The 24894-nt window shown below is 40.4% G+C and overlaps 1 protein-coding gene and 1 long non-coding RNA gene across 8 annotated transcripts in view; one reads left to right on the top strand and one right to left on the bottom strand.

Moving 5' to 3' along the window:
• LOC135974358 (uncharacterized) overlaps positions 1-10616 on the bottom strand; it is a 154255-nt gene extending 143639 nt beyond the window's left edge. The window contains exon 1 of the long non-coding RNA XR_010591600.1: positions 10529-10616. This is a non-coding gene — a long non-coding RNA (uncharacterized LOC135974358). The remainder of the gene's footprint in view (positions 1-10528) is intronic.
• Positions 1-24894, top strand: part of UBE2E3 (ubiquitin conjugating enzyme E2 E3) — an 82821-nt gene that overhangs the window by 7748 nt on the left and 50179 nt on the right. The gene's annotated exons all lie outside the window — the stretch shown is intronic.

Below are 24894 nucleotides of genomic sequence, written 5' to 3' on the forward strand. Positions count from 1 at the left end.
AATTTGACTATAAATGTGCCAGTCTTATTTGCAACCATACTGTTGCAGGATTATGGCAGTACATAATACAAAATTGAATGGTAACAAAAATGACTCACTGTACAAGCAGAAATGGTAAAAATAAATTAGATTTCTAAAATTCCTTAGTTCTAATAAGGTGATAGTACTGCATGAAAGAAAAAAGTATTAGTGTTTAACAGGATGCAGTACAAGGGTTGATTGATATTTATCCATTGTGTAACGTATTTTGCGTAATGTATTAACAATTTTGGTAAAAAACTGTTGGGGATAATACATCATGGAATAATGTTTAATTGCTGCTCAATAACTATGAGCATGGTACTGTACAAACTGCTTTCTATGCCATTTAAAACATGTAACTCGTGTTAAGTGTAATTGTATTAGCTGATGAATATTCAATGTTCAGCAGACACTTGAGGGTCTCAGCAAGTAAATCTGGTCTGCATTTACCTGGCCTAAATTTATCCATTTGTTACAGCTCTGTCAGCAGTACAGGGTTACAGACAGGATGATGGCTTTAGGTATTAGCACATCAGCCACTGACGTGCATATGTCTGTCTGATTTAACACAAACCAGAATACACTTTTGTTCCATTTGTAGCATTGGGTAAAAAAGTTACTTAAGTACAAAATATGAAATGCACGAAAATTACAAATTGAAAGAAAAAGCTTAAGAAAACTAACCCTTTGTAGCTATGACAGGTTTCAGAGTAGCAGCCGTGTTAGCTAGACTCATGTCTGACTGGTGGGTAGACCTCAATTCACGAACAAGAAAAGTGTGGATTTCCCCTGGCTGATTAAACCTTCCCACAGCCACATCTACAGCATCTGTTTTGTAAACATGCTAAAGTCCTACGTGAGATCCACATTGCTTGAGTGCTCAGGGTTGCCCTTTGGTTTCTCTTTAAGGTGCACCGCTACCTCGATATAACGCAACCCGATATAACACGAATTCGGATATAACACGGTAAAGCAGTGCTCCAGGGGGGCGGGGCTGTGCACTCCGGTGGATCAAAGCAAGTTCAATATAACGCGGTTTCACCTATAACGTGGTAAGATTTTTTTGGCTCCCGAGGACAGTGTTATATCGAGGTAGAGGTGTACTTGGTAAAGGCTGTAGCCTGCTAAATCATGTCACACTCTGAACTTCTGTGACTTCAGTAAGATTTCCCCAAGTGCAATGATGGCATGATAGGGCCCCAGAAATCTATGGTAAAATAAAGATTTAAACAACGAACACAAGGAAATTAAGTGCCACTTCATCCTTAAGACCGCTCTTGTGTCTAAAGATAGGAGTCTTAGATGAGTGATTCCAAGATATACTGTAATACTAGGACACAGAGATAGATTGAAGACAGAAAACCTTAATGCCAAATTTTTCTTGCTTTTGTTGGCTTAACTGTTTGATGTAGTGTGTTGTATTTAATGGCTTTTGTGTATTTCACACTATAAAGCAAGGCTGAAAAAGGCCCTTCTTACCCCATTGCATCTAGGCAGCTCTATTTCAAACCATGGCCAAATGCTCAAACGTGCTTCAAGGTATGGAAGTGTGCCAAATCTCACCTTTATACATTTTCAGAATAGTATTACAAGGCTCTTTATCACACAATGCATTGTAAATCCATGCTGCTGAGATTTTCTTATAGGTTTGACGCATGTCTGGAATAACCTTTTAGTGCGTAGCACAAAGCTATTCTGGAATGGAAGTCACCACTCCTTAGTTAAGGCTGCACCTGGGCCTGCAATTCTGAGATGTGCAGCTCAGAAGCTGCAGCTGAAAGGGAATGGGGGAAGGCTGGCTTTGTGTCATTGTTGTAGTTTCTGGATTCTTGCTGTTCATTAGCACAACTTAGAGCAGTTCCTCTGATGCTATAAATTTCAGCAACTTCCCACGATTGCTGATGAGTTGCTCTGCTGGTCCAGAATAGCTGGAGTGCACATTTTCCTGTTTCTTTTCTTCTCCTGCTTTACATTCCAAAATTAATCAGGGCTTGTCTATGGAAGAAAGTTGCACCAGTTTAAGCTAACATCCTGAATTTAAACAGATTTAGTTATACCGGTGCAAGTGTAACCCATGCCTGTCCTCCTTTAGTGGCACCTAGCCCAGCTAGAGATTGAGTTTGCTGCAGCATTAGCTAACGGTAGAATCTCATGCACTCAGCTTCAGAGGTCCCAGGTTTGATCCCGCCTGTAGCTACTGGGGTCTGTTGGGGTTACACAAGGCCTATGTTGCCACATTTATTTCAGTTTAACAGTGGGGTTTTATTTTTTTGGTTTAGCTTCAGTTGACTGGGAACAGAAAACAAGACCACCACAGGGCTTGCCCTAGTGTAACTAATTGGGTTTAAAAACAGCTGGAATTTAAACAGGTGCAACTTAAACAGGTAGACCAAGCCATAGTCTCAGAACTCTGCACTGCTTTTCTAGCTTAGTGCTCACACCCAATGCTTACAAATGTTTTCAGACACCTGATAGCTATAGGCCTAAACGTACTAGGCAAAGACTGCAAATGGAAGTGTCCAAGAACAATGCCCAAATCAGACAGTCAAATCCTCCCTTCCCAGTTGTTGGAAAAGTCTCACCAAGATGCTATCCTTGTAATCTGCCGAAGGCTCCATCTTTTGTATCGGCCTCTGGCTATTAGACAACAGATTAAATCTGAAACCTCATCTCTCAGGCTGCTGAAAAGGAGTAGGAACATTTTCCTTCTGTATCTGTTCTCACAGTGCTGCTGCAAAAGTGGGTGTGAGATGGGGGGAGCTCTGCCCCTGTACATTTCCTTAAATGTGTTGTCTGAGCCCAAGGAAGATGGATAGTGGGTCTGCTATCCTCTGCAACCTCGATTTTCCACCTCAATGAATAGCTCTGGTGTCCATGTTATAGGCTTCCCAAGCAGTAGCAGAATAAAATTTTTCTGTTTCACTGATGTCCACATTTTTCTGAGTGCCAACAGTTTTCACTCAGCAGCTTGGGAAAGCTCTAAGTAGCAGCAGCAGCACTGGAGTTGTCTTTCTGCAAGCTTGGGAGGACAGCACAGCAATGGTTAACCCACTTCAGATTTGGAGGATTTTCTTTGCAACAATAGGTCGGTCTAGAAATTTAAATAAAAGGTCTGAGTTTGTAAAAGCTGTTGGACATCCCAGGGAAAATTCCTACTCATCATAGATACAAATAGATTTTTCCAATAACAGTTTCTTGATACAAGAACGGTGATAGACTGCAACAAAAGCTGCCCTTAGCCCTGCTTAAACTCGCAACAAAATTCATCATTTGTGAGCCGTTCATTTTAAATTATTAGTGTACAGAATTGCTTTGAGGTTTTCCCAAGCTTTGTTTTTAAATAAAGCTTTTCCTTAGTTACCTTAATTTTATGATTACTTCATTACTCATACGTCCCTTGAAATAAGCTCTTCCACGCAGATTTTCAGTTATGTTGCTTGTATAATTAGCTTTAAATTAGTTTATAAACGTCATATTTTAAAACATGAAGGATTTTTGCGAAGGAAATTTACATATGGTCTCTGCCTTCATCTGGTTGATTTGAGTGATATGTAATTTGTACCTGTGAACATCGGTACATTAAAATAACGGCAGCCTATTCAGTTTACAGTTTATCATGTGTCTATAAACAGGGGAGCTGCATGCCAAAGACTGCCTTTGGCCCATACTATACAATTAGTAACAAGAGACTTGGGTTTTGTTATATTACCTTATGTAATGGTCGTACTGTAGCATGCATTGCAGTACAGTTCAGCAGGACTCTGGTTTTTCCAAGTATTTCAGCTTTTAGCTAGTAGGTACTTTCAATATTTCAGTACCACTGCTTAGTTCTCAGGCACCCTTTGTCCCTGTGTTAGGGCTTTAAAACTTGCCAGTTTACTACTAACGAGTCCATTTGGTGAGCCAATGAGTGCATCCCATCCGTGTGATCAGAAGGGAGCAGCGTGCTGGCCCCAGGGTAATTCTGTTCTGCCCTTATCAGAGGGCTCAGCTCTGGGAGAGACTGAGGCTTGGTCTACACTACCCCCCTAATTCGAACTAAGGTACGCAACTTCAGCTACGTGAATAACGTAGCTGAAGTCGAAGTACCTTAGTTCGAACTTACCTTGGTCCACACTCGGCAGGCAGGCTCCCCCGTCGACTCCGCTGTACTCCTCTCGCCGAGCTGGAGTACCGCAGTCGACGGCGAGCACTTCCGGGTTCGACTTATCGCGTCCAGACTAGACGCGATAAGTCGAACCAAGAAGTTTGATTGCCAGCCGGGTAAGTGTAGCCAAGGCCTTAGATCTACCAGAAATTCTTATGGAGCTTTACAGAGGAATGCTTCTTGTGTGCCATTGTGGCTCTATGCCACTCAGTTCAATGGGACCTTACTGTATTACAGGTTATACAAGTGTTGTCAAAGTACAAAAGGTTTCTGTGAAAAGTAAGATCCTCCCACAGTAGGGCAATACACTGTTTGGGTTTGATCCCCTCAGTGCATTTTTCAGTAGAATCCATTCCTGATCTGTTAGCACAATGCTACCACCACCAGCCCTCCTTCTGACTTTTGGCTTAGGGGGACATTGCCAGGGTCCCCTTACCCCTGCTGATGGTTGGCAGCTGTAGTGGCCCCTTAGAGCTGTTGGTAGTCTCCTAGGACTGGGGGGTGTGGGCAGAGGTGGCTACAAGCCACCTTTCTGCTCAACCTCAGGTCAGGCCCTATATCATTTCCACTAATATCTTCTGTACCAGCCTTAAATACCAGTAGTGATGGTGCCTTGACTAAAACAAGTAGGGTTCTACATGCTAAAAATGTTCCTGATATTTATCTTAAAACTTCACCTGCTTGTCCTACCATCTTCACAGGCTATGAATAAATCCTTTCCTTCATGTGTATTATCTTGAAGCTGTTTATCGACTGTGATCTGATCCCCCAAGTCATCTTGTTTCTCAATAAATCTAATTCCCGCCATCTCTCCTCCGGTGTTTTATCCTCCAGTATCATTTTTGTTTTTCTACTTTGTCTTTTCTTTAGTTTACCTACATATCATGGTGAGAACAGAGCGAATATTCTAGGTACAAGCACATCAAGACTCTATAAAGCAGCACCAGTACTTCCCTAGGTATACGAGTGTATGAATATAGAAGGGAGTCAATAGCACTGGCTTTTGATGGGGATTTCACACGACAAGCTAATTTAGTTATTACCCATTATCCTTCATCATCCTTCTCAGACGTGCTGCTTTCTAGATACAGTAGCTGTCCTTTAATTTTACATTTATATTGTTTATTTCCTCTGATTGGCAAAAGCCTTCACGTTTGTATGTATTATATTGTTTGACATCACTTGGCACTGAAAATCTGAACCGGAACATTAAACAGCTCCCAGTAGAGAGAGGAGTTGATTAGGACATGTAAGAATGCGTAATGGGAAGGTCCACAAAAATGCCTATGCTGGGGTTAGGGATCCTCTGTGGTGGGAGAACAAAAGCAAAGAAATAGCAGCCAAAAATGAATACGGTATCAGTTATACAATGCCTTTCATCCAAAAGGAAGACTTCCTTACCACTGTTTAAAAAAAAAAAAAAAAAAAAAAAAAGACACCCTTTGTGTAATTACTCTACCAATTGGGCACTAGAAAAACAAAGATATGAAGCAAAGCTTTCAATATGGCCTGTGAATATATATTTGCACGTTATTTCCAACACTATATTTCTGGATACATTCTTACCAATAACATTTTGCTCCTGTAAATGTGACCGTTTAAGGAAAAGGGTCACATTCCACAAAGCACACACGGTTCTTATTCAAACAAATGTTTAAATACTTGTAGCATTGGTTCAGCTCTAATGATAGACTATCAGTTCTATCTGAGATACTTGCTTCATCATTAATCTCTTCAGAAGGTAAATCAATGGGTTGCAACCATTTAAAGCTATAGTTATCTAATGATAACCTTAATTCAGCTCTAATAACGACTTCTATCAAGGAATTTCTTGTGTTTAGTTCTTTTTTCTTATAACAAGGATGCAATTTTGGAGGATTAGACTAAACCAGTGAAGAGTGATATAATTTAGTGCAGTAATCACAAATCAAATATGTTTGCCCATTTGTACTAACCGCCTGGTTCTGTTACCTTTTCTCATGCAGAGCAGCTGTTACCTTACTTTGTGAGTAGTCAATGGGAGTACTTAAGCAGTAAGGTGTAAAACACAATCAGGATCTGAGGAAGGAGTACCAGTAAATATGTAATCTATAGAAAAAGTGTGTTATTACTTAATGGATTTTTGATAAACTGGAGAGTGGAAGATGGCTCCAAAATATAGCAGTAAGAACCACTGACATCATGTTCTCAGCAATACAGTTTTTTGTTAAGGAATTATTCATTATTCTCTTGAATGTATGCATTAAGTATAAAAACTTCCTAGTCCTTTTCCACTTAAACTTTCTTCTGTGCAGAGGTTTGGTAACTACAACTATTTTCCAAAATCTTTTTCTGAGCAGTTGTTCTTTCCCCTGTACTTTTGTGTTTAGTTTAGCACCTTGCAAGGTATAGAACAAGATCCTGCAAAGAGTTTTGTACATGATTAACGTCACTCAAATGAGTAGTCCCAATGAAATAGTGAATTAAGATAGACTGAAGAAATATAAAAGCCAGCAGGACTAGTTATGGAAGTAAAACTTCATAGTTTAGAGATTCCAAGACCAGAAGGGAGCATTATGATCTAATCTGACCTGTATAACACAGGCCATAGAACTTCCCCCAAAATAATTCCTACAGCAGATCTTTTAGAAGAACATCCATCCTTGATTTAAAAGTTGTCAGTGATGGAGAATCCACCATGCCCATTGGTAAATTGGTCCAATGGTTAATTACTTCCAGTTAAAAATTTACATCTTATTGCCAGTCTGAATTTGCCTAGCTTCAACTTTCAGCCATTGGATCATTTTATATCATTTTCTGCTTGATTACCCCTCATTAAATATTTGTTGTTCTTGTAGGTACTTATTAACTGTAATCAAGTCAGTCTCTCTCTTTGTTAAGCTAAATAGATGCATAAGTGTTTGCAGGATTGGGCCCTTATTATGTAAGCAGCATCCAGTTTCCCTTTTATATATGCTCTGAAATATAGCTATAGTTTAGTCAAAGGCTTCATAAAGCTGGTGCCAATCTTCATAGGTATTAGCATCTAAACTGAAGAAATAAGAAAAAAATCCTCTTTATGATAAACTTGTATCTACTCTGGAGCTGCGTAAATCATTTCACACACTTCTTCCCCAAGGACTGGTTTAAGAAAACTGACCTCCTTCTGTCTGTCTGGAAACCCTAAGAAAAGTCCCAGATACAAAATATATCTGTTAAAACTATCTAATTTTATTTTGTTTGATAAGATTTGTAAAATTTAAAGAATTGTGTTCTCAGCTTTAAAAAAATCAGCTTTTCAAATACTCATTCAATAGTTTACATAAAGGCCCTTCAGACACTATGATAATGCTGATTAATCCTGTATACTTTACACCCAAGCTGTGTATTAATCAACATCAGCAGTCTTTCACACTTATTGTTTAATAAACAGTATATATGGTCAGGTCTGAGCACACTGCATGCATCTCCATCAGATTGTTTTGCCTGTGAATCTCAGTTCAGAGAGTTGGAGTTGCCACTTCCTGTCACTTCAAGCTTTCTGTACATGGGAACATTTAGGAAAATTAATCTGAATTAACTGAAGGTGTGAATTTGAAGTGCCTGAGTTAAACTTCATTGAACCCCTGTGTAGACACTCCTATTCAGAATAAAAAGTGGCCATAATTCACTTTATTTTAAGGCCACTTCAATTCATAGAATATCAGGGTAGGAAGGGATTTCAGGAAGTCATCTAGTCCAACCCTAACTAAATCCCCAAATGGCCCCCTCAAGGATTGAACTCACAACCCTGGGTTTAGCAGGCCAATGCTCAAACCACTGAGCTATCCCTCCCCATGAAAGCCTCCACACAGGTGTTTAATGCAGTTTAACTAAACAACTTTATATTCACACATTTAGTTAATTTGGATTAATTTGCCTGAGTATCCCCATGTAGACAAGCCCCCAGTTTATTTTCTGATTCAGGCCTGAGCTGAAACAATTCTTTGATTATATACTATGTCTTGTAGAGACTGACCAAACCTTCTTTAAGGATCTTCTAAATAGAGATAGTGAAGAATATTAGTTTAATAATAGTTTAGGATTTAAATTAGCACATCAAAGGAACAAAGTGTTACTCTCTGAACCTTCCTATAATAATAACATTTATTATCACATCTGTAGCATAATCATTCAGCAACGATACTAAGTCCTGTATTTTAAAAACACCTGAAAAATTATTCAAATACATGTTTCTAGTCCTTACATCACACAATGGAACAGCATGCAGCAAATCTCTTTTCACAGATTTCAAGGCCAGGAGAGACCACTGTGATCATCTAGTCTGACTTCCTGTATAATACAGGCCAAAGAACTTCCCCAGAATAATTCCTGCGTTCCCCTTTAAGAGCTTAAGATATCAAATAGGTTGTTTCTGGGGAATCTTGACCTCTGTTCCTTTTTTGCCTTTTTTTTTTTTGGCTGCGGGGAAGGACGGGGTCCAGTCCTACATTCCTTGCATGCACAAAATTGATTGGATAGCATCACGGAGTAGATACGTCTCCACTGCATCACTAGCTTGAATGCCAGCAGCACTTGAGCTTCAAACCTCCTGATGGGCCAGCCACCTCAAGTTTACAGTGCCACTGAACTTGAGCTAAAGATTTGGGACCGGAGCTGAGTTAGGGGCAACACTCAAGGTGTATCTTGAGCTCACCCTGCAGTGAAGATGACAAGCCCTGAGACATCAGTGAGATTCTGCATGGACACAAGGGCCACCCATCCTTATCAGATTGCAGGATGGGGGCCTTATTCAGGTTTCTGAATGATCTCTTAGAGGGGAGAATGTAGCTCCAATTTCAGTGAGGAGAATCCCATGGAGAATCATCCCACAGGAGAGAAGCAGAAGAATTCAGAGAAGGTTCCTCACCAGGTGAAAATGTTGATAGATTTAAAACAAAAAGCCAGCCACAACTTAATCTGCCACCGTGTTTATACAACAGTTTTCTCATTCATTTTCTGCTTTCCTGTATGGTGACCTATAGCACAGGTTTGATATTTTCCTCTCTATAATCTACAATAATAAATGGAAAAATGTTTACTTTTGTTTGCATTTTAAACAGAATTTAGACTAGAAATGCTTTGAGAAAAAATGAATCTGAACAAGTATATCATAATTAGTAGCAATATGAAAGGAGATATAGATACATTTCTGTCTGCTGACATTTCTCATTGGGAAGCAACTATTAGCATAGCTTCTATTTAAGCAAAGGGTGATCAGCTAGTGTTTTTCTCTTCATCTCCATGCAGACTTTCATACAGGTTGCAGTATACAGGAGGCGGCTAAAATATGTATACCAAATTACACAATCCAACAAACCCTCTGTACACAAAACCCACTTTGATTTCTGTGGTTGGAGCTCTGTGCACAGAGGGCTTGCTTGAGTGATTTCCAGCTTTATTTTCCTTCTAAAGGAAAAGTGAAGATGAGGTCTTTGTTAGTAGAATAGAATCCATCTACAATGAAAAATGTAACCAATGCTATATTCCCATGAAACTGAACTTAGGTGAATTCAACCTGCTATATGCCAAATACAGTTTGTGAGTGGGCACACAATTTCTCACATGAAAGGAAAAATACTGTAGTATCTAAGACTATGCAGGCAACAGCTCTTGGGCAGTAAACGTTACAGGGAAAGCTTAACATTAAGTACAAACATAGTACATGACTACAAACAATTCTCTTTGCCAGAAAAGTAGTTTTCTTCCAAGTATGTACTTAGAAATATATGGTAGTTATTGTAGTAGCCAGTGTCGCCCTCCTCTCCTCTCTCCAAGTCTTTAATGTGGCATTTATAGTATTGAGGGTATAAAATAGTAACATGACTGATTTTTTTTTTAGCGTGAATTTTAGCTACAGAAAACGCTAGCTAATAGTCTGTCTGATTTGGTTAATATTTAAAGCCAGAGTCCAAATTCACTGCTGGCATAAGAGTTTCTCAGTGGAATTGCATCCAACAACACCAGCTGTTGGTTTGGCCCCAAGTGTGGTAATTGAATTTTGCATCTAAGAGGCAGATTGCTGAAAGGGAGCAAAGCAAAAAAATAGCACTGATTCATTTACACACATGAGAAATACAAAAGCAAAAATGTCATATAAAGTATTACTGCTAACATAAAATATGTCAAAATTCAAATAAAGCAAGTAGTCTCTGGAAAAAGTAAATTTTAGAATAAAATTCTTTAAGGAAGTTGTTCTGTTTTAAATGTCTGTTTATGCTTCATTGTTTGTAATTTTTCCAGATTAGCATAATTATCAGTTCTAGTCATTTTTGCCATTTGACAAACACTGTGCCTCCTTAGCAATAAAAAAAGAAAATATAATAGGAATTAAGGTCTTACCCACTCCAGAGAGGAAGGTGCAATTGCTAGTTGTAAATGGCCACGTTAGGCCTGCAGCTGGCTGGTTCTGCCAGATATAAAGGGCCAGCCTCCCACAAAGCATGCTGGGAAAAAATCCCTATAAGACCTCAAACCTGCTGTGGTAGGAGTCAAGTAATTAAAAAAAAGGGCATTCTGGTGTGTGTTAGAGTTCTTGTATTGCAAAATATTTTTCTTTGAAGGCAGTGTAGTATGGCAAAAGACTCTTTATACTAATGATGTATCACAATATCTCTTAGTTAAGTTGGGCTCTCAGTGAATTATTGTTCTAAGTTTGCAAAAGAATAAAAATTGAGGGTTTTTTACTAGGTCATTCATTCCCCAGTAGATTCTAACTGTTGTAAAATAGATTAAATCTGGGACCTAAACTTTGTGGGGGTGGCTCTTTTCATGTTGCACCTTCTGTGTCTGGGAACATGTAAAACTAGACCTTGATCCTGCAAGCCTATATGTATGGGTGGATGCCTGCACAAAGTGTGAACCTCCTGGAGGATGTAAAGATTAAACCATGTGTATGAGTTTGCAGGATTGGGGCCTTAGTTACTTTTTATCTACCAAATATAAGACTGTTCCCAATATTAAGAGTTCTTTAAATGTATTAAAACATATAAACCACTAGAATTTACTTTTCTGACTCTTTTTAACATACAAAATACATCTATCTTGCCCTTTCTTTTTGTAGCAGTTTCAATTAAAACATTTTAAATACATTTTAGTCTTCTCCTGCTGCATTTATGTTGCAATAAAGAAGCTACATGCAGGGGCTTCACAGAGGGATCAGCATTTCTGTCAGTTCTTTAATCTTTGGGGAATGTTATGTAGATCCCATATAAACTAGCTTTTATTTTAGAAGCCTAATGTTTTCAAAATCCCCTACCAACCATTTCCTTTATGCTGTTGTGAGTCTTTACCTGTGGATAAAAGTGGTAGTGGCATACAGTGTGATGCACGCAAAGGTCTGCTGCTAGATGTCTGGGTACAGGCCTTCATGAGAAGTACATTTGTATATTTAATTTCACTCTCTGTATTTGAGGAGCCCCCCTGTGATGTCTGTGGATCCCTGGTACTCTGCAATAAGTTGGACCTGAATTCTGCAGCCATGTCCCTGCATGTTATAGTGCAGGGGTCGGCAAAGTTCGGCACGCGGCTGTGAGGTGAGAAGCCGCGGCCAGCACATCGCTCACCCGCGCCGCTTCCCGCCGCCCCCATTGGCCCGGGACGGCGAACCGCGGCCAGTGGGGGCTGCGATCGGCCGAACCTGCCGCGTCAGCAGGTGAATAAAACTGGGCCGGCCCGCCAGGGTGCTTACCCTGGCGAGCCGCGTGCCGAACGTTCCCGACCCCTGTTCTAGTGTAATGCTGACAGATCCTGGTCGTCAGCGGGCTGGATCGAACCTGGGAGCTCTGGATCTTCGTGCATGAGTCTCTAGCACATCAGCTAAAAGCCAACCAGCTGTTAGCTAAGGCTGTAGAGCAGACTCATTTTATCTCTCTCTCTCTAAGGGTACGTGTATACTACCCACCGGATCGGCGGGTAGTATTCGATGTATCGGGGATCGATTTATTGCGTCTCGTCTAGATGCGATAAATCGATCCCCGAATCGATGCCTGTACTCCACCTCCGCAGGAGGAGTAAGTGGAGTCGACGGGGGAGCCGCGGCGGTCGACTCGATGCCGTGAGGACGGCCAGATAAGTCGAATTAAGATACTTCAACTTCAGCTATGCGAATAGCGTAGCTGAAGTTGCATATCTTAGTTCAAACCCCCCCGCTAGTGTAGCCCAGGCCTAAGTGGTGTCAATGCCACTAGGTGGGACAGAATACCACACCCAGAAGGTGTGTGAGTTACAATAGCACTGCAGGGAGGCTGATGGGAAGATCTGCTGAAGTTTCATTTAAATGTTTTTTAAATTTATTACTTCAATATGTAAATGATTAATGCAATCTGTACACTTTATATGGCTTGGTATTAGATTTGATTTACTCTATGCCATACCCACATTCTGCAGGAGATTTTGTACTGACAAACTATCATAACTACCTAGAGAAGTTGTTTGGGGAAGCAGAGGCTCTTGTACAGTTTAAATTTTGGTACGTGGGGAAGCATGGCAAGCAGTTGGGGACGGGGAAGTGGGGGCGGGACAGGCATCTTACCTGGATGTTTCAATTAAATGGTAAGCAAGTGAAATTGACATTTAAACTGCCACTTTGTGGTTTCCAATTTAACACATTGAAGTGAAGGTGTTAGCAATTCACATTTGCGATTTTTTTCAGACTTTCTGCAGACTCATGGAGACACCAGTGCATCAGTTTGTACTTGGCTCACATTTCCTAGGCTGTCTTCACAAATATGTGGGCTAGAAGCCTACAAACACAAATTAAATCTTTCAATCTGGAACACAGTTCTGAGACAGAGTGTGGATGTTGTGCCAGATTCTTTGGCTGCTGAATTCTTGGGAAGGTAGTTATACCTGTCATTGAACACCTATGTGCAGAACTGACCATTGAAATACATTGAGGCTGGAAAATAAAAAAGGACAACAGGATACATCTCTATGCTGGCAAATCAGTTATTGTATAGCAGATTATCCATACTTCAGAAATTGTTTTAAATTAGGGGTGTTTCAATCAATGGAGGAATTTGAATCCCTCCCACACCATCAGACATCACTTAGAGCAGGGGTCGGCAACCTACGGCACGCGTGCCAAACACGGCACACAAGCCGATTTTGAGTGGCACGCTGCTGCCTGCCGCGGTCCCAGCCCCCAGCACCACTTAGCCCCCCCGCCCACCGCTTTCCCCGCGGGGGCAGGAGGCAGAAGCTTGGTCCTGCGGCAGCCAAGCTTCCCCTCTCCCCTGCTTCTTCCCCCAGCATGGTGCTTTCCTGCCCCGCCTCCTCTCCTTCCCTGGCCAATCAGCTGATGGCCCTTGCGAGGGGGAAGGGGATAAGTGGCAGCATGCTCGCTGCTCTGTAGAGGAGGTAGAAAAGAGGTAGGGCCTGGGTGAAGGGGGTGGGACAGGGCCTATCCCTTCCAGCCCCCTGCCATGAGCTGCTCAGGGCTGGGAGCTAGGAGCACCCCAGCCCTGACCCCCCCCACACACCCCCAGCCTTCTGCCCTGCACCTCCACACACCCCCAGCCTTCTGTCCTGATGGCTGAACTCTCCTCACATACCCAGCCTTCTGCCCTGTACCCCAACACACCCCCAGCCCTCTGCCCTGACCCCTGAGGCCCCCCACACACCCTGCAGCCCTCTGCCCTGACCCCCCACACACCCAGCCTTCTGCCCTGCACTCCCCCACACCCCATCCCTCTGCCCTGACCCCTGAACCTCCCCACGCCCCCAGCCTTCTGCCCTGCACCCCCCACACACCTCCAGCCCTCTGCCCTGACCCCTGAATCCCCCCACACACCCCCAGCCCTCTGCCCTGACCCCTGAACCCTCCCCCCAGGTCTGGGGTCCCGGCTGCCAGCCCCTTGCTAGCTGGCGTCCCGGCCGTAGGCCCCGCTCAGCCTGCTGCCGGCCTAGGTGAACAGAACCCCAGGCTGGCAGCGAGCTGAGCAGGCTGGCAGCATAAGATCAGCATTTTAATTTAATTTTAAATGAAGTTTCTTAAACATTTTGAAAACCTTGTTTAGTTTACATACAACAATAGTTTAGTTATATAATATAGACTTAGAGAGAGAGACCTTCTAAAAAACGTTAAAATGTATTACCGGCACGTGAAACCTTAAATTAAAGTGAATAAAGAAGACTCGGCACACCACTTCTGAAAGGTTGCCTATCCCTGACTTAGAGCATGAACAAGGCTCTTCTATCCCTGTCTATCCTGGGTTACTTTTTTGTATATCTTCTGTGTTGTTAAGGGAAGAATGGAGCTAGAGTGCCAGTGAGAAGCGCAGTCAGGAAAGTAACAAATACTTTTCTAATGGATTGTATTTTCTAAATGGACAACCAACCTAATTCTCAATTACTGAGGGACAATCTCCACTCATTGATATACTTTGCTTTCCACAACCAAATCTCTGTACAACTTTTCATGAGTGATGTACCTGAGTATTTGGATTCTAATATCTAAACTGTATTGTTAAATCTATTCACCTAAATTTAGGTTATTGCTGATTATTTACTCTATGTAGCAGATGACTTTTAGAAACTAACTTTGTATTTGTGGATAATCTAAGCACTATACCCAGATGTACAGACACTCTTTTCCCAATCTATGTATTATATAATTTTTTTTAACATTAGCTTTAATAAAATTTTTAAATCTAAGTTTTAAAGGACTACCACTTACTGAGCAGAATTGTAATGCAGGGTTAGGGTAACTCCCTGCTTTGTTTCCTTAGCTGTTACACAAACTTGCAACTGCATTAGTAGCCTTACATCAGTATTTGCTATAGTTAATTTTTTCTTTAACTTTACTGCTACAACAGGCATTTTCAGATTTTGCACATGGAAGACTAAGCATTTTCTGATGCAGGTACCGAATAATAGAATCCATGATCTGAGTTGTCAGAATTGGGCTCTGCCTTCTTGTTTTGGTATGGGTGAAGGAAGGGTGACAGAAAAAGTGTTCCTACTTCTATACATGAAATAAGCTGGCTAGCTCCCATTTAAAATCCTCCTGAGAAGCCAACTAATCTGGGAAACCTTCCAGCTACAATGGTCACCCACCCACTTCTGTGATTACCTACATTGCGCTAGATTTAGAACTTGAGGTGGTAAAATGTTGTTTTTAAAACTGATTCACAAATATAAGTGCTGAGACTGGTTTTCTGTAATTTGCTAGGCCCATGAATGTTACTGTTTGGAGTCTACGAGGTATTTATGGACATATTTGTGAATAACAAGTTTCCACAAATCTTAGCACAAACCAATGTTCATCCAAAAATGTGTTCTAGAAGTTTCTTAATTTAGAAACCTTCGGTTGTCCAATTATAAAGCAAACACAATCATACAGCACATTTAATAAATAAGTAGTGTCCATAGACCATTGTTTGTGTAAACTGTTTGTGTTTGTTTTTTTCTAAGTGTTCACCATTCAGAGAAACAAGAGGTCAAATAGGACTAGATTTGCAACAGATGTTATTTGCAATGAATAATTTGACAAGCAGTGTTTAGAATATGTCTTGTATTGTACCCACTCATACCTTCAATATGTAAAATCTGTGCAATAGGGATTGCTAGTTGTGTAGAATGCTAGAAAAGTGTAAAACGGTATCAGTCATTATGGCACTACAAAAATATTGTTTGAGCCATCTGAAAGACCAGACCCTGAGGCCTAGTCAAACTGCAATGAAGAGCAGGTCAGAAAAGGGCAGGAAAGCTCACATTTGCACTCTGATTCTGGGGCCACTAGTGTAAAGTTACAGCAGCTAGAGGGGCTGGTCTAAATTATACTGGCTGTTAATAATCCTCAGGGTCCGAAACCTCAGTCAGGAACTAGTGCTATCTAGGGGTCCCATAACCATGTTCTAACACTGGGAGAACAGAGTAGGGTCTGTTATGAACCTGCATCTCACTGAGAAGTGATCCTTGTGACCCAGCTATGCTAGCTGTATGGCCAAATTCTGCCAGTGAGGTAATGCAAAGTGGCTGCACTACATTGCACCCAAGAGCTGAAATTGAAAGGGCTAAGAAGTGAAAGTGTGATAACGGTCCAATTTCCTGTAGAAGTTCTAATAATACAGTGGACATGGTGTTGTGGTAATTGAGATGAATGCCTTAAAAGAGGGTTTGGAAGAAGGATGTTCCTTGGTATGATAATTCCTGGGTATGATTGGTAGAGAAAAGCTTTACAAGAGGTTTTCTATTTTCATTTTTACTATCTGCTATAAATTGTTACCACTAATTATTTAATTCTTCTGGTTTGCAGAGTTAATTCTAATATACAAATAAATTAATGCTGCTAGGTCGATTGTAAATTTAACTATTGTCACGGTGCTCCAAGCTTTTTGCATGGGTCTTCTTTTTTAAATGTGAAATATAAAAAAAAATAAAAGAAGTCTAAAGTTTTTATTATTATTATTATTATTGGTGTTCTGTTAGATAAATTTAAAACACCAGGATACCCAGCCAGAATATGAATACTGAAGAGAGGATTTACAGTGCTGAATGTGTTGTAATTTCCTATGGTGTATTCCAGTTTGTGGGGAGGGAAGGATACCGATACATATGTTTTACAAACATTCTTGAACACAATGCTGAGCAGGTAAAAGTGCTTTGCTTTATTGCATGCTATAGTTTCTTGTATTTTTAAGACCAAGTCTGTATAGCAATTACAGCCAAGAAGAAAAGCCCAAATGTAATATTGAATTAACATGGTCACAACAAGAAACAGCTCTCTGATCCACTAGATAGATGTTAATAAATTAACATTTTTAAAATTCACATTCTTCTTCAGTTACATTATATATCAATTATCCCTTTGACTGTTCCCAGCACAGCTTTATCCACATTCCTCACGTACTGTCTTGCTCAGTAAGGCTGGTATGTGTTTTTTTTCCCCCTTCATGTCCCCAAACTGTTTTCCTTTGTGCTTTCTCTAAAGACTTCTTAACTACAAAAGTGAATCATCACATTTAATTCCATGAAGGGACTCTTCACAGCTAGATAGCTTCTCTTCTTAGTAAGAGTAGAGTCCAAAATCCAGGAAGAACAAAATCTTTGCTCTGCAAACGCTTGTTTTTCCTGTCAGCTACTAAACTTCTTTAATAATCTCAGTTTTTGCATCCTCCTTATTAGTAAAGGGCCTTTCCCATTAATTCTGTGTACCCTGGCACATTTTTCATATCTAGATTTAGATTTTTTTCCCCCCCAGCCATTGCTTAAAATAGCAGATCGGATATCTCTTCTTCCTTAGGGAGGCCAAGAATACACAGATTTAAATTTATTTATGTCAATACAATAGTTTAACTGCTCTACACGGTAAGAGAGAGCAGAGCAGTGGTTCTCAAACTGTGGGTCAGGACCCCAAAGTGGGTCGTGACTCCGTTTTAATAGCATTGCCAGTGTTGGCATTAGACTTGCTGGGGCCCAGGGCTGAAGCCCTGGATGGTGGGACTCAGGTTACGGGCCCCGCACCTGGGCTGAAGTCCTTGGACTTTGGCTTTGCCTTCCCTCCTCCCGTCTGGAGCTGAAGCCCTGGGGCTTCAGCTTCAGTCCTGGGTGCCCGGGCTGAAACCCTTGGGCTTCAGCTTTGGCCCCACTGCGTGGGGCTCGGGCAGGCTCAGGCTTCAGTCCACCCTCATGGGGTCATGTGGTCAGAAGGGGGTTGTGGTGCAATGAAGTTTGAGAACTGCTGGTGTAGAGCTTACTGTGTTGGTTGATCTGTTTCACTGGCTGGCTTGGGCATGTGCGCCAACTCAGTAAATTGCTGCTCCATGGTTTCTGGATGATTCGGTTCTGCACTTGTAGTTGAAAGCTGTTTGAATTTAGTGAATTCAATGTGATATTCATCTTTTGTAGTATCACAAACATCAGTTTAGTTACTGTCTGCCACTTCCCCTGTGATGCAATCATGATTGCGGGTTCCTGATGCTAAAAGGTCACTGTCAACTTGATTTTTTTAAAATGATGAATTTTTGTTAAATGCATTAATTTTCAAATAGAGCAGCCAATATGTTTTTTAATTCTTGAGGGGAAAAAAACGCTTTTCTCCTCCCTTGCTGAGATTTAGCAGGATTGTTTGGGCAGATCTATGAGCAACAGTATCTAGCTCTGGCTCACTCCTCTTCCACCCTCCTCTGCGTCTCCATTCATACACCTACCTGTTACTTCTCCAGTTTGTATCACTGCTTCAGGAAAGTCTTGAAGTATATATCTCACCCATCCGTATTCAGGAAAACATTTAAGCATGTAAATAAATTTAAGCACATTCAGTGCTTTCCTGAATCTGGTCTTGTTTCAGCTGACGGTAGACAGTTTTACTTAGCAATACGTGCGACAAGAAGTGCAAATGGCCATCCTCAAAGTAGTGAAATTGATTATGTATAAAGTGGTTCAACTATGCAAAGTAAACAAACAAAATATGTTTCTTGAATCTTTGTGATAATAATATTAGGTGTTATTAGAAACAATAATGGATACCAGGGTGGATTGATATAAATCAAGGTGGTTTAAATCACCCAGTGCAAAGTCTTGATTTTAATCCGCTTTTCCATTTGTACTGCAGTTATTTTCTTAAGAAAGGTGCAGTCTGATTGGGTGATATAACCATTAAAACATGCTGATTTACAGCTAAATGGAGCCTTTTCACCAGATTTGGTACATTTTTTTGCTACCTAGGAGGGTACACGGTACCTAAATACTTTTATTTAAGCAATTACATAGCTTAATACTTTCAGATTTTTATTAATTGTACATTTTAGTATGTTAGAAAATGAATGATATAGTGCTTATTTACTAGATAATTTTTGCACATGATTTGGGTCAAGCTGCAATAGGATGATAACTGGAATTTAATTAAACACAACAGCATATACATTTATTTTTAGTAACAACCTTAAATGTTTTGGATACATACACTGCTCTTATCAAAACGTTTCACATTTATAACAAAATGGTATATTAAAGGAACAGATGGATTAACTGTAGTCCCTGAATTAAACTGATTATTTCAGGTCAACCTGGGAAAATTTTGAAATATACCTAAGTGAAAGTGACTGGAGCTTAAGTTCCTACTCGCTAGGGTTGTCAACTTTCTGACCAAACAAAACCGAACACCCTTGCTCTGCACCTTCTCTGAGGCCCTGCCCTGCTCACTCCATCTTTCCCCCTCTCTCTGTTGCGCGCTCTCCTCCACCCTCACTCTCTCGCTCATTTTCACCAGGATGAGGAGGGCTGGGAAGGGTCCCTTTTCAACCAGGTGTTTGGTTGAAAACTGGACACCTGACAACCCTAGTACTCGCCTAAGTCTTTTGAAAATGAGACAGTGTCCTAAGTTACTTGGGCTGACCTATTGTGCTATATTTTTAAAGCTTGACCTCAAAAGTTAGATTTTTTTCCCCCTGATTCTTATTTTTTTTTATATATATATATATATAGAGAGAGAGAGAGAGAGAAAAGAAGCCTTTAGCTCAGTTTTTGATAAAGTCTCATGGATTCTACATATTTATTTTTTATTTAAATGTTTTAAATAAATTTTAATTGATTTTTATCTACCCTGGTGGATCCAAAATATTCTGCAGGAATTGTGATATTTCAGAATGGTGTTCTTAAAAGGAAGTTCTTTGGGGGGGGAAATCGTGGGACTAGCATTATTTTTTACTCTTTTGTTGATATGCATTGGAAACTCTCAATAGTCCATTATATTTCAAGAGTAAAATTTATTTGATGCATCTCCTAGAGCAACAGCCAAAAATATATATTCTGCTTTCATGCCTGAGCTTTTCCACTTCCTTTGTTGTTGACATTTAAGTTAGTATCACTGTCGTTAAAGATACTTCTTTATCATACTGCAAATGATAATTATAGAATTTTTATAATGTTGTGCTGTGCTTAGACTTTAAGTCGTGTAAAGCCAGCTATCAGCCTGGAGTCTTTATTTTGGCCTCACTATAAATGTGCAGTTTTAGCCTTCTCTGATTGTTAGAGATGAGGTATGTTACTGATGGTTGAATGTTTGGAACTGGAAGGGAGTGTTCTGGAGCAAGTCTGCACAGCTTTGGGCATAATGACAATTGAGAAGCAGTATGTGAGAAATGAAAGTCTGAATGTCAATATCTTAACTGATAATTTGCTTTATTTTTTTTTTATTATTTTTTTAGTGCTTGTTCTAGTCTGTGCCAGGGAATTTTTTTGAAGATTTCTCACCATTACCTGCAGCAGTTCAGCTCCATTGGTGTTAGCATTGTAGGGAGACTTCAGAGTCCATCTGAACCTGTAGTCCCACTGTTGCTAACCCTGGTGGGACTGAAACTGAAAAAATAGATAGTGTGTGTGTGTGTGTGTGTGTGGGGGGGGGGGTGTTAAATTTCTCAAGTGTAGACAATGCCCTACTGTTACAGAATGCACATGATGAATTTTGACTGTTTATTTAAATACATTTTTAGTGCAGTATTAAGTTTAGAGTAAGATTAGGAAGTAAGCTCTTTGTAGCTTAATTTAGCTGTCATGCCATATGTTTATAGTTGTAGCTCATGGACTACCTTAAATTCTGAGGGTTTTTTTGCAGTGGGGTTGAGGATGGATAAGATTTTTGAGTACTTTATTACAGAAAGAAATGCAGCAGTATCAGCATGTAAACTTCAGCTCAGTTATAGGGAGGCTTTACATGAGTGTTTGGGGTTAATGTAAAATCATGTCTTTATTCAATACATTTGTTCATTGTTATGTCCTTGAATTATTTAATAAAACCACGCATGCAGTGAGACAGTGCAATTTCTGAATGTTGCATACAAAATATAAAGCTCATGGGCTTGGTTTTCCAAACAGCTATTGCTATCAAAGCATCATAATATACTTCATTATGCAGTCATTTTTCCTTGTAGCAGAAAGGTGATTTAGGAGATGTATATATTCTGTTCATAATTTTTTTTTTAATACTCAGAGTATGTAGGAAAATTGTGGGGTTTTTATTTATTTTTTTAGTTTGAAATCAAGTTAACGTGCATTATAATTTTGGAAGTAAACATTCAGCTATGTAAAAGCTTGGTCTTTGAGTTAACATTAAAATGCACTAAAAAACAAAAAAAATCATACAGCACAGTTTTGTAGGTTTATCTTGTTTTGAAGGTTAAAGCATTATGACTTTTATACCTACATTTTTGTTTGATTGTATGTAGATGATTAAATCCCCACAAGACATTTTGATTATAAAACTAGAATGATGTTAAATTAACATAGCACACAATAAATGGATTAAAAATTGCCTAACAGATAGGTCTCAAAATGGAACTCTAAATAGAGAATTGTTTCAAGCAGGTGTGTTCCGGGGGAGAGGGAAGAGTCTGCCAGGATTGGTTCTTGACCTACACTATTTAACATTTTTATAAATGACCTGGAAGAAAACATAAAGTCATCACGGAGTAAAGTTTGCAGTCATCAATGGATCGTTTGGTAAACTGGGCGCAAGCAAACAATATGCGTTTTAATACAGCTAAATATAAATGTATACATCTAGGAACAAAGAATGTAGGCCCTACTTACAGGATGGAGGATTCTATCCTGGGAAGCAGTAACTCTGAAAAAGATTTGGGAGTTGTGGTGGATAATCAGCTGAACATGAAATCTCAGTATGGGGTTGTAGACAAAAGCGTTAATATGATCCTGGAATGCATGAACAGGGGAATCTCAAGTAGGAGTTTAAAAGGTTATTTTATTTCTGCATTTGGCAGTGGTGGAACTGCTACTGGAAAGCTGTGTCCACTTCTGGTGCCCAAAATTCAAGAAGGATGTTGATAAATTGGAGAGGTTTCAGAGAAGAGCCATGAGAATGATTAAAGGATTAGAAAACCTGCCTTACCGGCAGAGTTCAATCCATTTAACTAACAAAGAGAAGGTTAAGGAGTGATTTGATTATGGTCTATAGGTATCTACATGGGGAACAAATATTTAATAATGGACTTGTGATGGGCAGTGTTTGCTGGTGGTGTCACCTAGGGGTACGGGTTTAGGTCTCTGCTTACCACAACTCTAATCTTTCCCCTGGGCCATCATCATGCCCTGTGGCCATCTGCCTTTTGATGGGGGTTGACCACCCTCCAGTCAGGTCATCAATCAGACTTCTCTCTTCAGGATTTCAGGGAAGATACAGGGTCCATCTATAGACCCCCATGAATGTCCAGTCCCAGACAGTCTTTACCCTTTTCTTCTTGCCCTAAAGGACATCTAGAAATGAGCTTTTTGGGCCCTTAACAAGGGGGGTTGGTAGGAGAGTCCAGGCTCTCCCACTCCACTGGGCTGCAGCCCAGGGCCCTGTAAGAAGTACCAATGTCCAGTACCCAGGAGTGCCTTAAGGCTGCCTTCCCGGGCTTCTTCCTACCACCCACTCTCTTCCCAAAGTCTTACAGTTTGCCCTAAAGTAGTAAAAGAAAAGATAATAATTGAGCTGTCATCCCCTCCGGGCTCAGCAGACAGGTGCTTTCTCTCCAGAAGGAGGTTTCTGCAGCACCCATCTCCAGGAGCCCTCAGAGTAGGCCTCTCTCCCTACCCTGTCAGGCCCCTTCTGAGCTGACTGGCTCCACCTCCAGCTGGAGCATGCTCTGCAGATTCAGCTGGCTGGGGCTGGCTGGGACCAGAGTTTCTCCTTAACCCCTTCATAGGGCTCTTCAGTCTAGCGAGAAAGGCATAACGTGATCCAGTGGCTGAAAGTTAAAGCTAGACCATTTCAGACTGGAAATAAGGTATAAATATTTGACAGTGAGGGTAATTAACCATTGGAACCATTTACCAAGGATCGTGGTGGATTCTCCATCACTGATAATTTTAAATTAAGACTGGATGTTTTTCTTGAAGATCTGCTCTAGGAATTATTTTGGGGAAGTTCTATGGCCTTGGAATCTGTGACTTTATGAACCAATCAATCGGATCCCATCATTACTTCTGCATCTGGGTTTGGTATAGGCACACTACAAATGTTTTCTGTTTTTTAGCGCTCAGGAACCTTTTCCTTATAAAATGATGTGCCTTTTTAAATGTGTCATGGCTCAACGATCACATTCTGTTTTGGCTGCCAAAATAACCATATATATTGTCTAGCAAGTGACAGCCTGGGCCCTTATCTCTTTCTGGCCTTTTGCCAGCTGTTTAATTGGAGCCCTTTATTTGCTGTGTGTCAAATCTTATGGGGGTCTATTATACCCAGCTAAAACAATATTTTGAAAATATTTCAAATGTAAACTAGTGCGGTGAGTAAGAATTTATGTTCTCCTTTGAGATGATCTATTGAGTTGGAAGTGTTGGTAATTATTTTAGTTTCCTCCTGTAGAGGTGGGCATGCAGACCTCAGTCATCATAACATATGCTTTCAAGATAAAATACTAAACTGTGATTCTGACACCTTTTTCCTCCTGGGCTGGATTCATTAAAGCTATACACTTTCCATGTAATTTCTCATTTGAGGAATGCATTTCAAACTATTGGCCAAATATTTCCTTTTGTTCTGCCCTTTAGAAGGCAGCAAACATACATCAACTGAAAAGTCAGAAAGGAGAACAGCAGAGCCTAATGAGGGATACTCATCCCTGACCGATCCAGTGGGAGAAAGCTGCACGTTGGGGGTTGAATGGCATTTTGAATGCAGTGAGCCTTAAGAAGGCAAAGCCATGGCATAATCTCTCTAGGCAGTATGCCGTACGTACTTGGCAAGGCATGTATTTTGTTTTGGGAAAGTCCTGGGGCTCATGCTACTCATAGCAGCATTTGACTTCTGATTTGTGGCTCATAGCCCCACAAAGCCAGCCATGTTACTCAGGGCAAACAGGTGAGGCCAGAATATGTCAGAGGACCAGGCCCCCAAATTAATGCACCCAACATGTAGCTTAAATTTCCTTTGGCTCTTTGGACTAAGCTAGAATCTGAGGCCATTTTCCCTGTTCTCCTTCATGTGGCTGCTAATCTCTAAAAGGAGCATGTGTCTGGAAGGATCTCAATTCATGGGCAAAATCATCAGCTGGTGTAAATCAGTTTAGCTCTGGGAGCTGTGGCAGTGCACATCAACTAAGGATCTGGTCCATGTCGTTTCCAGCAGAGTCTTTCCTCTTCCACGTTTTTAAATAATAGGCCAAAACACGCTCTTTCATCTGTTTAGTAGGAGTAATGATTATATTACAAGGAGAGAAACGAAACCTAGCATTAAAATTTCAGGTGCCAAATAAGCAACAGGAGCAAATGAGATCTTAAACGAAGATCCCATTTTTGTACAAATCCCCAACTGATAGTTTTAAGTATTAAGTGGTGTCTTTAAAAAATAGAAGCTAGTACATAGACAGGATTGTCTTGACAGACTTTTTTCTGTTCCTGTAACAGAAGAGGGGAAAATCATACCCTGTCTAAAAAGCCAACGTCCCATACTAATTCACATATTAAGATGGTTCTTTCAAAGAAAAGAAACGTGGCAAAATGGCCTTTACAAGAGTTATTTTTGGGAAAATATCTTAATATTTGTTTCAAATGGTCTATTTTTTTCCCTTGGAGATGGAAGTATTCTGAAACAATTCCCCCTCTCCCGCTAATATCTTTTAAAAAATTAACAACATTAGTAAGAAAAAGAAGTGGATGCTAAAAGAGCATTTGGGAGAGGGGAGCTGTGGGTAAATGGGACATCTGGAGTGTGAGCGATTATGGCAGTTCTGCTGTGCTGTCGCTGTGCTGCTGGTCGGGAA

The sequence above is a fragment of the Chrysemys picta genome, chromosome 11, assembly GCF_011386835.1.
Source record: "Chrysemys picta bellii isolate R12L10 chromosome 11, ASM1138683v2, whole genome shotgun sequence".
Classification (NCBI taxonomy): Eukaryota; Metazoa; Chordata; order Testudines; family Emydidae; genus Chrysemys; species Chrysemys picta.